This window comes from Dryobates pubescens, chromosome 30 (assembly GCF_014839835.1).
Source record: "Dryobates pubescens isolate bDryPub1 chromosome 30, bDryPub1.pri, whole genome shotgun sequence".
Taxonomy (NCBI): domain Eukaryota; kingdom Metazoa; phylum Chordata; class Aves; order Piciformes; family Picidae; genus Dryobates; species Dryobates pubescens.
In genome coordinates, this window is record NC_071641.1 from 10751389 (window position 1) to 10764667 (window position 13279).

The 13279-nt window shown below is 48.5% G+C and overlaps 1 protein-coding gene across 1 annotated transcript in view; it reads right to left on the reverse strand.

Moving 5' to 3' along the window:
• The window catches only part of PCDH15 (protocadherin related 15), a 995294-nt gene that overhangs the window by 417185 nt on the left and 564830 nt on the right, over positions 1-13279 (reverse strand). The window lies entirely within an intron of this gene.

The following is a 13279-nucleotide window of genomic DNA, read 5'->3' on the forward strand; positions in this document are numbered from 1 at the left end:
CCAGCTCCCTCAGCCTCTCCTCACAGGGCTGTGCTCTAGACCCCTCCCCAGCTTTATTGCCCTTCTCTGGACACACTCCAGCAAGTCAACCTCCTTCCTAAATTGAGGGGCCCAGAACTGGACACAGGACTCAAGGTGTGGCCTAACCAGTGCTGAGCACAGACAGAATGACCTCCCTGCTCCTGCTGGCCACACTATTCCTGATGCAGGCCATGATGCCATTGGCCCTCTTGGCCACCTGGGCACATTGCTGGCTCATGTTCAGCCTACTCTCAACCAGTACCCCCAGGTTGCTTTCTGCCTGGCTGCTCTCACCCACTCTGACCCCAGCCTGTAGCACTGCATGGGGTTGCTGTGGCCAATGTGCAGAACCCGGCACTTGGATGTGTTCAGTCTCCTGCCCTTGGCCTCTGCCCATCTGTCTAGCCTGGCAAGGTCCCTCTGCAGAGGTCCCTCTGTACAGCACTGATAGCCAACATACACACAGCCTGACTCCCAGCAGGTACCACCTGGAGAGAACTTTTCCAGTCCTCTTAGAAGCAGAATACAGAATTAACCAGGTTGGGAAAGACCTTCAAGATCATCAAGTCCAGCCTATCCCCCAGCATCACCTAATCAACTAAACCATGCCACTGAGTTCCTCACCCAGGCTCTTTTTAAACACTTCCAGATGCATCATGGCAGTGAGAATAGCCAAAAATATACATTAAGTCAATTTATTGAAGAAAATAGTTTCCTCTAGAAGAATTTATACACTGCAGCTTCTCTTTTACGCAGAGATGCTGTATTTAAATTGGGTAAAACAAATACTTCAAACTTGTCAAAGCAAAGTCTACCTCTCTACTTGCCTGTTAGTCATCACACATCAGTAGTGTTAAATACAGCCTGGAGCAATTGCAGAGGTTTTATTTAGCTCAGTTAAAACAGTTCAGTGCAATGACATTTCAGGATCAACATGCACACACACAAACATGCACACAGCTAGCAGACTCCAGACTCAGCTACTTCCATGTCTGGGTGAAGATTGTCTTATCACTGGGCCAGAGGCCTTAAAAATAGTCCTGGTGTTTGAAGGTAGGCTAGCTGACAAGTAGGGAGGCTGATTAAGTCAAACAGTTCTCAGAGTTGTACACCTGCACTCCAGGTTACAGGCTAAGGAAGGGACATTTATAAGGTGGAGAGTCACCTGCTGCTGTGGTTTGTTTCTCTGGAAATACATTTTTCTACTTAGTGGTCTGAAGTAGTTGGTTCACAATCTGCTTGTAAATTACTAACTGTAGCAAATCTTGACCAAGAAATAGAATTAACCAGGTTGGAAGAGACCTTTGAGATCCTCGAGTCCAACCTATCATTCAGTACCACCTAATCAACTGAACCATGGCACCAAGCACCACACCCAGTCTCTTCCTAAACACCTCCAGTGATGGTGACTCCACCACCTCCCTGGGCAGCACATTCCAATGGCCAATCTCTCTTTCTGTGAAGAACTTCTTCCTAACATCCAGCCTAAACCTCCGCTGGCACAGATGGAGACTGTGTCCTCTTGTTCTGGTGCTGGCTGCTAGAGAGAAGAGACCAACCCCCACCTGGCTACAACCTCCCTTCAGGGAGTTGTAGAGAGCAAGAAGGTCACCCCTGAGCCTCCTCTTCTCCAGGCTAAGCAACCCCAGCTCCCTCAGCCTCTCCTCACAGGGCTGTGCTCAAGGCCTCTCCCCAGCCTTGTTGCCCTTCTCTGGACACCTTCCAGCATCTCAACATCTTTCCTAAACTGAGGGGCCCAGAGCTGGACACAGGACTCAAGGTGCGGCCTAACCAGTGCTGAGCACAGGGAGAATGACCTCCCTGCTCCTGCTGGCCACACTATTCCTGATCCAGGCCACGATGCCATTGGTCTTCTTGGCCACCTGGGCACACTGCAGGCTCATGTTCAGCCTACTCTCAACCAGTACCCCCAGGTCACTTTCTTCCTGGCTGCTCTCACCCACTCTGACCCCAGCCTGTAGCACTGCATGGGGTTGCTGAGGCCGATGTGTAGAACCTGGCACTTGGATGTGTTTAATCTCCTGCCCTTGGACTCTGCCCATCTGTTCAGCCTGGCAAGGTCTCTCTGGAGAGTCCTTCTATCCTCTAACAGAGCAACACCTGCTCCCAGCTTGGTGTCATCTGCAAATGTGCTGATGACTGACTCAACCCCCTCATCCAGATCACAATAAAGATATTGATCAGGCTGGGGGCCAGCACAGATCCCTGGGGCACACCACTTTTGCCTGGCTGCCAGCTGGATGTGGCACCATTCACCACCACTCTCTGGGCTCAGTCTGCAGCCAGTTCCTAACCCAGCTCAGAGTGCTGCTGTCCAAGCCACAGGCTGTCAGCTTGGCCAGGAGTTTGCTGTGGCATCTTCTGCTGTGGTTTGTTTCTCTGGAAATACATTTTTCTACTTTTTGGTGTGAAGTAGTTGGTTCACAATCTGCCTGTAAATTACTAACTGCAACCAATCTTGACCAAGAAATCCGCCAGGAATAGACCTTGAGAGTTATCTGCTGCTCCAAACAGTCACAGATCCCTATGGAGATGGCCCTTGTAACACGCTGCCTCACACAAGGACTTGTGTTCACTCTTCAATCAGAGCAGAGTACTCAACTACACACTCCCCTGAGTGAGATCCATAAGCAGTGATTGGTAGCAGTGGGACAAGACTGTCACAAAGTCCTCCAAAACCTAACCACATCTGATGATTGTACAGATGAATCATTCTGTTTGGGCTTCCTACCTTACTCCCTCAGCACATTTGGGATCCTCAGGACCTTCTTCTTCTGATATAACAGATTGGAAGGGACCTCCAGATACCATCAAGTTCAAATCCTCTTCCAAAGCTGGATCACCTAGGGCAGGTCACACAGGAACACATCCAGATGCATCTTGAAAGTCTCCAGAGGAGATGGCTCCACAACCTCTCTGGGCAGCCTGCTCCAGGGCTCTGTGAGCCTTTACAGGTTTTCCCTCACATTGAGACAGAACTTCCTGTGTTCCAGTTTGTATCCATTGTCCTTCTTGCTCCCCACCCCTCAGGTATTTATAAACATTAATAAGATCTCCTCTCAGGCTGCTCTTCTCCAGGCTAAACAGGGCTCTCATCCTTTCCTCATCAGAGAGGTGTTCCACTCCCTCCATTGGACACTCTCTAGAGCCCAGAACAGGACACAGTCCTCCAGATGTCTTACCAGGGCACAGGAGAGGGGGAGAAGAACCTACATTGACATACTGGCCACACTCTTCTGAATGCACCCCAGGATGCCATTGGCCTTCTGGGCCACAAGGGCACGTTGCTATCTCATGGAGAACTTATTGTCCACCAGGACCCCAAGGTCCTTCTCTGGACAGTTGGATTTGAGAGTCAGCTAACACAAGGCCTCCACTACTTTAACCACATGCCTGCTGCTAATTACCCATCTTGCATGTCAAGTCCTGCAAAGCTTTACTTCTGCTTATCCTCCCTAGGCCTGCCCTTCACATTCCTTCTGCTCCCATCTAGCAGCAACCCAAAATCCAGGAGTCCTAGCTTGTCTTCCTCCACATGCTTCACTCTGTCAGCTGCTACTTTTACACATCAATCTCACTTTTCATCACCACTCCTATACAGCCTCCTCCAAACCTCCAGCTCTGCTTGGTGTTCTCTGGAGGCTTTTCCATATCTGACATATGTCTATCAATCCTCAAGTACTCTTTTACTCCTCTGCTCCATGATTTTCCTTCCCAAGTATTTTGGGTTGGACCTTCAACTTAAAAATCCCTCTTATTACTTCTTCACAGGCTGCAAGAGCATAATTAGATAGGATTTCTTTTTTTATTGCACTCTGATTGCTTTCAGTATTTGTTGTCCATGAGGGAAAGGAGCCACTGAAGCGTTTGCTCATGTTTTCAACTATTTACTCCATCCTTTTAGAAGTCTTCACAGAAGCTGCAATCACTTCCCATCTCTATCTAAACACATCACCTTCTAAAGCTCCTCATCATTATGCAAAGCTGGATGTGACCCCACAATATACACTCACAGCCCAGAAGCAACTGTGTCCTAGGCTGCATACCCAGCAGCTTGGGCAGCAGGAGGAGGGAGTGGATTCTGTCCCTCTGCTGAGACCCTACCTGCAGTGCTGGATCCCTCCCCAGCTTTCTTGCAGCCCCCTTCAGGTAATAGAAAACTGTTCTAAGGTCTCCCTGGAGCCTTCTCTTCTCCAGGCTGAACAGCCCCAACTCTCCCAGCCTGTCCCATAGGGAGGTGTTGCAGCCCCCTGATTATCTTTGTGGCCTCCCTTGGAGCCACTCCAATGGTTTGATGTCTTTCTTCTGTTTGGGGCCCCAGAACTGGATGCAGTGCTCCAGGTGCAGGTAACAGACCAGCTGAGCTGGCCCAGAGTTTACTATGTGGATGAAGGAAGTTTAGGTGTCAGTACTGGAGTGAAAGTAGTGTGGGATTATGTGCCAGCTGAGAAAGCCTGTGGGCTCTAGAGTTTAACTTATGATGATAATAACCACAGAGGATGGTGGGCAGCTCTGTAAGGATTTATGTGCCTTGGGTACATGAGCGACAGCTTGGGAAACGGATTTCCATTTGGATAAAAAAGCACTTTGGGATAAGTAAGGTAATCATAAATGCCAATAGGGATTCCAGATTTGTCAGCTTTGTAGCTGCCTTCCCCTCTGAGGAGGCAGTATGGATAGCTGCTGGAGTGGAATGGGTACTGAGCTCAAGCCAACGACGTGCTTGGGAGCAGTAGAAGAGACAGAAATGAGACCTACATCATAATGACTTTATACAGAACAACAGAATTCCCCTAGAGCATGAAAGACTGGGTTTGCTGATGGAATTTCAGAAAGAGGCTCCAGAGAAGGAAAAGGTCCATGAGGGCAGTTCGGCTGTTTTTAAGACACTTGTAGGCCAAACCCTTCTTTCTCAAACAGAACAACAAACCTCCTAAACCAACCACTACTTCTGACAAAGCAGCCCAAGGACTACTTATCAAAAGAAACAGACATTATAGATGAAATCTTGATTACCCAAAGTGCTGTAGGAACACATTGTACACTTGGCACTAAGATTACTATACTGCAGACATAAAAGCAAGAAGAAATACAAGTAAATCTTTCACATGAACTCAACATTCATAGAATCATAGAATTGTTTTGGTTGGAAGAAGCCTCTAAGATCAAGTCCAACCTAAGTCAACCCAACACAACCTTGACCATTAAAACATGTCCCAAAATGCCACATCCACATATTTAGAATAGAATAGAATTAACCAGGTTGGAAGAGACCTTTGAGATCATCGAGTCCAACCTATCATCCAACACCATCTAATCAGCTAAACCATGGCACCAAACACCCCATCAAGTCTCTTCCTTTCTTGAACAGCTCCAGGGATGGTGACTCCACCACCTCCCCGGGCAGCCTGTTCCAATGCCTGACCACTCTGGCAGCAAAAAGATTGTTCCTAATCCCCAACCTAAATATCCCTTGGCACAATTTCAGGCCATTTCCTCTTATTCTATCATCTGACACTTGGGAGAAGAGACCAACCCCCACCTCACTAAACCTCCTATGAGGTAGCTGTAGTAGAGAGCAATGAGATCTCCCCTCAGCGTCCTCCTCTCATAGAGCAAAGCACACAACTGATTCTCCTCCCAGTTAAGTGGCTTTTCCAAGCAACATCTTAAATGCTGCAGGTTAAGGCTAGGATATTCCATGCTTCAGGGCTTTTGCAAACTGCCTGCAGAAGCCAAGAGGGAATACCCCACAGTGCTGTACAGCTCACCTCAGGTGCATGGTTCAAGGTTGCCTCTTACTTTCTCCAGAACATACAATAACAGTCAGAGGAATATTTATGAACACAGTAGAGCAATGGCTCGGCTCAGCTGCTAATACATGGTAGAATTATTTGCTTTTTTCTGTGGTTTGTGGTTTTTGTTTCCCCCCCCAGCTGTAAACTCAGGAAAGCATATAAAACCCAGAAATGAAGTACAATTTCCTCACACTTCTCTACACTCACTCCAACCTAAAGAAACTGAGTGGAATAAGGAATTTCCTCTACCTTATTGTCTTCAGCTTTAGTTGCTTCACCTTGGCCCTCAACATGTTACAGAGGAGATGGAAGGTGCCATAAGGCAGCCAGGTTTTGGGGAAGCTTGAGGTTAAACCCAGCTATTTCTACAGTCTCCTGATTCAAAGAGTAGTTTGTAACATGACTGCAAGGCCTAATGCATCCCAGAGAGGCTTTCTATTACCTCTTTCTCCTTCCCACAGTCTTTCAGAGTAAGGTGGTCTTCAAATACAGCTTTCATTTTATAAAACAAATACTAATGGAATTATATGATCAAGAAAAGACTCCAGGGAGACCTTCTAGTGGCCTTCCAGTACCAGAAGGGCACCTACAAGAAAGCTGTGGAGGGACTGTTTACAAGGGCTTGTTGTGATAGGACGAGGGGCAATGGATTGAAGCTGAAAGAGGGGAGATTTAGCCTGGAGATTAAGAAGTTCTTTCCACTGAGGGTGGTGAGACACTGGAACAGGTTGCCCAGGGAGGTTGTGGATGTCCCCTCCCTACAGGTGTTCAAGGCCAGGTTGGATGAAGCCTTGAGCAACCCAGTCTAGTGGAGGTGTCCCTGCCCTTTGCAAGCGGGCTTGGAACCAGACAATGTTTAAGGTCCCTGCCAAGTCAGACCATTCTGTGATTCTATGATATGTATACCTGCTCCCCAGGCAGCACTGCTGGCTTTGTGGCACAGGTGCCTCCACCTCTACAGGAACCATATTGTCATTTTCTCCCTTAAAGGCTATTGGAGTAAGAAGGTGGCAATTCTGTCTGTTCTTCTCCAGAGCAGATGTCCTGGTTTTGCTACTGTTTTTCCCAGAAGGATTCCCCTAGCAGTGCTGAGCAGCTGCTCTCTTTGATGATAGACAGCTTGAGGCTGGAGCACTGCTTTCTGCCTCAAGAACAGAGGCCAGGACTATTGTCATTGCAAATTCTCCTCTAGCTCCCAGGGCTGAGCCTGACTGCATCCACCAAAGCAGGCCTCACAACACTGTATTAGCAGTGCTTCTGATAGTTGAACTGTTCAGGTAATGTTTTCCTTCAGTGTTTATATATCTGAAGACCAGTGAGTAGAATAGAATAGAATAAACCAGGATGGAAGAGACCTTCGAGATCATCATATACATAGAATACATACATATACATAGAATAAACCAGGTTGGAAGAGACCTTCAAGATCATCGCGTCCAACCCATCAACCAATCCAACACCGCCCAAACAACTAACCCACGAACCAAGCACCCCATCAAGTCTTCTCCTGAAAACCTCCAGTGATGGCGACTCCACCACCTCCCCAGGCAGCCCATTCCAATGTGCAATCACTCTTTCTGTATAGAACTTTTTTCTAACATCCAGCCTGAACCTCCCCTGGCACAGCCTGAGACTGTGTCCTCTTGTTCTGGTACTGCTTGCCTGGGAGAAGAGACCAACATCCATCTGTCCACAACCTCCCTTCAGGTAGTTGTAGAGAGTAATAAGGTCACCCCTGAGTCTCCTCTTCTCCAGGCTAAGCAACCCCAGCTCCCTCAGCCTCTCCTCACAGGGCTGTGTTCCAAACCCCTCACCAACTTTGTTGCCCTTTTCTGGACACGCTCCAGCAAGTCAACCTCCTTCCTAAACTGAGGGGCCCAGAACTGGACACAGGACTCAAGGTGTGGCCTAACCAGTGCAGTGTACAGGGGCACAATGACCTCCCTGCTCCTGCTGGCCACACTGTTCCTGATGCAGGCCAGGATGCCATTGGCCCTCTTAGCTGCCTGGGCACACTGCAGGCTCATGTTCAGTCTACCGTCGACCAGCACCCCCAGGTCCCTCTCAGCCTGACTGCTCTCCAGCCACTCTGACCCCAGCCTGTAGCTCTGCATGGGGTTGCTGTGGCCAATGTGCAGAATCATGTCCAACCTGTCATCCAACGCCATCTAATCAACTAAACCATGCAACCAAGCACCCCATCAAGTCTCCTCCTAAACACCTTCAATGATGATGACTCCACCACCTCCCCAGGCAGCCCATTCCAATGGGCAATCACTCTCTCTCTGTAGAATTTCTTCCTAACCTCCTGTGACCATTTGAGGCTGTGCCTTTAAGAAAGGGACAGTGCTGGGACACTCTGGCTGAATATTTTGTAAACATGATATTCTAAAGGAATTTCATTGGTAGATTGGCAGAATGCAGCTTTAAGTTTTAGTGCAGCTGGAACTTTCCTCAGTTCGGTTCCTCTTCGCTCTCCCTTTCCAGCCTGTCTGCTTCTGGGCATCTGGCCAGAAGGGCCGCAGATAACAGATAAGCACTAATCCAGCACTAATATTTCTTGCTACTAAAATTCTTCTTTTCTTATAACTGCCTTTTCTCTCTCTCTAACCCTCTTGGGGAAGAAAGGGAGGTAGGGAGAGAGAAGGGGGTACAGGGGGAACCCCCCTCTGTCCGGAGGTGGGGGGGGGGGGGGGGGGGGGGTCTGTTCCTGTATCCTTCTTTGCTGTATAGTTCTGTATATGTTGTAAATACTGAATATTTGGGTGAATGAGAGAGCAGTGTTTACCCTGGTGGAAGGAGTGCTGTGCTGGGGTGGCTGTGGGCTGCTTGCAAATTGTCGTGGTGCCCTTCCTTTTCCTGGCCTGAAACTGTGGTAAGGTTGACCCAGTATCACAGTATCACAGTATAACAAAGGTTGGAAGAGACCCCAAGGATCATCAAGTCCAACCTGTTCCAACAGACCTCACAACTAGACCATGGCACCAAGTGCCACGTCCAATCTCCCCTTGAACACCTCCAGGGACGGTGACTCCACCACCTCCCTGGGCAGCACATCCCAATGATGAACGACTCGCTCGGTGAAGAACTTTTTCCTCACCTCGAGTCTAAACCTCCCCTGGCACAGCTTGAGACTGTGTCCCCTTGTTCTGGTGCTGGTTGCCTGGGAGAAGAGACCAACCCCCTCCTGTCTACAACCACCTTTCAGGTAGTTGTAGAGGGCAATGAGGTCACCTCTGATCCTTCTCTTCTCCAGGCTAAACAACCCCAGCTCCCTCAGCCTCTCCTCACAGGGCTGTGCTCAAGGCCTCTCCCCAGCCTTGTTGCCCTTCTCTGGACACCTTCAAGTTCTCGATGTCCTTCTTAAACTGAGGGGCCCAGAACTGGACACAGTACTCAAGGTGCAGCCTAACCAGTGCAGAGTACAGGGGCACAATGACCTCCCTGCTCCTGCTGGCCACGCTATTCTTAATACAGGCCAGGATGCCATTGGCCCTCTTGGCCACCTGGGCACACTGCTGGCTCATGTTTAGGCAGGTGTCAATCAGCACCCCCAGGTCCCTCTCTGTTTGGCAGCTCTCAGCCACTCTGACCCCAGCCTGTAGCTCTGCATGGGGTTGCTGTGGCCAAAGTGCAGCACCTGGCACTTGGACTTATTAAATGCCATCCTGTTGGCCTCTGCCCATCTGTCCAGTCGGTCAAGGTCCCTCTGCAGACCCTTTCCACCCTCTAACTGACTAACATCTGTTCCCAACTTGGTGTCATCTGCAAACTTGCTGATGACTGACTCAATGCCCTCATCCATATCATCAATGAAGATGTTAAAGAGGATGGGGCCCAGTACTGATCCCTGGGGGACGCCACTGGTGACTGGCCGCCAGCCGGATGTGGCACCATTTGTGTACATAAATTCCCTGCGTCTCACATTGCTTTGTAAATACAGCATTCTCTTTTGCTTCACCAGCTGAGTTAGCTGTGGTCGTCTTATTCGTTTTTAGTGGGAGAAGGAAAGCTGGGCCTTCTCTTTCAGCCCACTAGACCTCCAGCCTAAACCTCCCCTGGCACAGCTTGAGACTGCGTCCTCTTGTTCTGGTGCAAATGCTGCTAGAATGCCATTTATAGTAAGTAATCCAGCACTTCTCAACACACAAGAGAAGACAGACTTAGAAACATTTGTGAAGGCCTATTCTTGGCTTGCAGGTAGCTACACAGATCATGTTCATTTGCAGTTCCCCAAAGGCCTAGCCTGCCTCCCCATGAGAAAGATTCCTGCTTTATTGCCAGGGCTCTGAACACACAGTGATATTACTGCAGTGACACAAACATTTTCCTGAAGCTACCTCCTAATTTGCACAACTGTGATGCCAGGTAGACCTCCCCAAGAGAGAAAGTTGTTAAGAAAATACTCCTTCATCTTAATAGTAATAATGAGTTTTGTCTTGCAGGCAAGCCATCAGAATCAAGGCAAAAGCTGGATGGGTGTAGAACCAACAGAGAGCTCAGAAATTATACCAAACAGGATCTATGACCAGCACTGCAGCTTGTCCTGAGGAGACAGATAAACTTAGGTGGCATAACCAAGTAGAGGACATCTCAGCATCGACATGAATGTTTCTGTACAGCCTTAACCCATTTTTGAAGTATAAACCATCAGTACTCCCTCAAAAATTGTATCCTGAAGGGAATAGATGGTTTTAAACTTGCTGAGCTCAGGATTTTAGCAGAGTCAAAAGTGCAGCTGGATTGATGAGGTTGAGTCCTTGTGGCATTTCATGACTGGATCCCTTTGTTGTTTTTTTTTTTGACATGCCTTTTTGAAAGGCAAAGAGGGAAAGAAAGAAATAGAGTGAAACATAATGTAAGGGTAATGGAGCACTGGAACAGGCTGCCCAGAGGGGTGGGGGAGTCTCCATCTCTGGAGAAATTCAATCCCAGCCTGGGCATGTTCCTGTGTGATCTGTAGGTGAACTTCCTGTGCCAGGAGGGTTAGACTTGAACTCCAGAGGTCTCTTCCAACCTCTACCATTCTGTGATTCTGTAATGCTTTGAACTTCACACTGAAATTCAAATCCAGCTTTGGCTAACCCTCCTCACAGTCCACTCACATGGGAAACTCCCTCAGATAGGAAGGCAGCAACTCTTAAACACCCACTGATAAGCAGGCTCAGTTAAGGAAGGCAGCCATCAGTCCCTTTGGAGGCTCAGTCATGACTCTAAACCATATTATCCTGTGTTTTGAAACTAATCTCTTAAGACATCTTCATAGAGAGCCTTCTGCACTCTTGCAATTTGAGTGTTTACAAAGTTCTGCTGAATTTCTCCTCCAATCTTTTATGCATGCACCATTTACCCAATGCTTTAATCATCACTTACACCTTTCTTGGAACAAATGCAGAGAGGTAAAAATGCAAATGTCTCTATTTTTAGGTATCACTTAGTATGCAATTATAAATACTACAGATAGCTGAAAACACATCTGATGCAGGCAGATTGCAATGTCTGGTTCAAGAGCTGTCCCAGCAGGAAAGCCTCAGGGGGGTGAGAAGTTATGCAAGCATACCTGGGTTTGCTTTGCTACAGTCCTCTGGCAGGACCCTTTAGAAATAAAAGCTTAGTGCTCCTGGTTTGTCCTCTTCAACATTTCAATATATGACACTCAATATCAGCAGGAAGGTTGGGGAAGGACTGCTTAGAAGGGCTTGTAGCAACAGAAGGGGCAATGGTTTGCAGCTAGAGCAGGGTAGTTGTAGGTTGGACATTAGGAGGATGTTCTTCACAACAAGAGTGGTGCAGTACTGGAACAGGCTGCCCAGGGATGCGCTTGAGGCACCATCCCTGACAACAGTCATGGTCAAACTTGATGGGGCCCTGAGCAAACCTGATCCAGTCAGAGATGCTCCTGCTCACTGCAAGGGGGATGGATAAGATGACCTTTGAGGGTCCCTTCCAACCCCATGCATTCTGTGATTCTGTATTTTGGGGGCAGATATCTTGCATTCTTTATCGAGAAATCAGGCTTTCAGCTGCTTCACATTCAGAATTTGGCTCAAGTAAAGGACTGCCAAAATCATTCCAGAAGAGTATTTACAGTGTGCAAAGGTTTTGAGAATTGACCTGCTGAATACAGCACAAATGTTTCCCAACACTATTTCCCACCAAACCCCCAAATCCTTTGTTCCAAGTGCAATTCATTCATATCAATTTCTCCCGTTCCATTCTGTTTCCTCAAGCTGAGCTCCATAGAAATGGTTGTTCATTAGCATAGAATTGTTTCTGTTGGAAAAGATCTCTAAGATCATCGAGTCCAACCATCAGCCTACCACCACCATGGCCATTAAACCATGTCCCCAAGTGCCATGGCCACACCTTTCTTGAACACCTCCAGGAATGGGGACTCACCACCTCCCTGGGCAGCCCCTTCCAATGCCTGACCACAAATAATTTCTTCCAGCAAAGAAATTTTTCCTAATCTCCAACCTAAACTTTCCATGGCACAATTCCAGGGCATCTCATCTCCTTTGTCCCCTCATACTAGGGAGACGAGACCAACCCCCACCTCACCCCACGCTCCTTCCAGGGAGCTATAGAGCACAATGAGGTCTCCCTTCAGCCTCCCCTTCTCCAGACTGAACACCCTCAGTTGCCTCAGGTGCTCATCAGCCCTGTTCTCTAGACCCTTCACCAGCTCTGCTGCCTTTCTCTGGAATGGCTCCAGCACCTCAATGACCTATTTGGAGGGACCAAAAACTGAAGGCGAGATTTGACAGGCAGCTTCACCAGTGCTGAGTACACAGTATCACAGTATAATTAAGGTTGGAAGAGACCCCAAGGATCATCAAGTCCAACCTGTCTCGATAGACCTCATGACTAGACCATGGCACCAAGTGCCACGTCCAATCCCCTCTTGAACACCTCCAGGGATGGTGACTCCACCACCTCCCTGGGCAGCACATCCCAATGACGAACAACTCGCTCAGTGAAGAACTTTCTCCTCACCTCCAGCCTGAACCTCCCCTGGCACAGCTTGAGACTGTGTCCTCTTGTTCTGGTGCTGTTTGCCTGGGAGAAGAGACCAACCCCTTCCTGTCTACAACCACCCTTCAGGTCGTTGTAGACAGCAATAAGGTCTTCCCTGAGCCTTCTCTTCTCCAGGCTAAACAATCCCAGCTCTCTCAGCCTCTCCTCACAGGGCTGTGCTCAAGGCCTCTCCCCAGCCTTGTTGCCCTTCTCTGGACACGTTCAAGTGTCTCGATGTCCTTCTTAAACTGAGGGGCCCAGAACTGGACACAGTACTCAAGGTGTGGCCTAACCAATGCAGAGTACAGGGGCACAATGACTTCCCTGCTCCTGCTGGCAAAAGAGGAGTCACAGCTCTGTTGAACTCTGCAGGAGCATGATCATTTCCCTACTTCTGGTGGCAGCACAATTCCTGGTTCAGG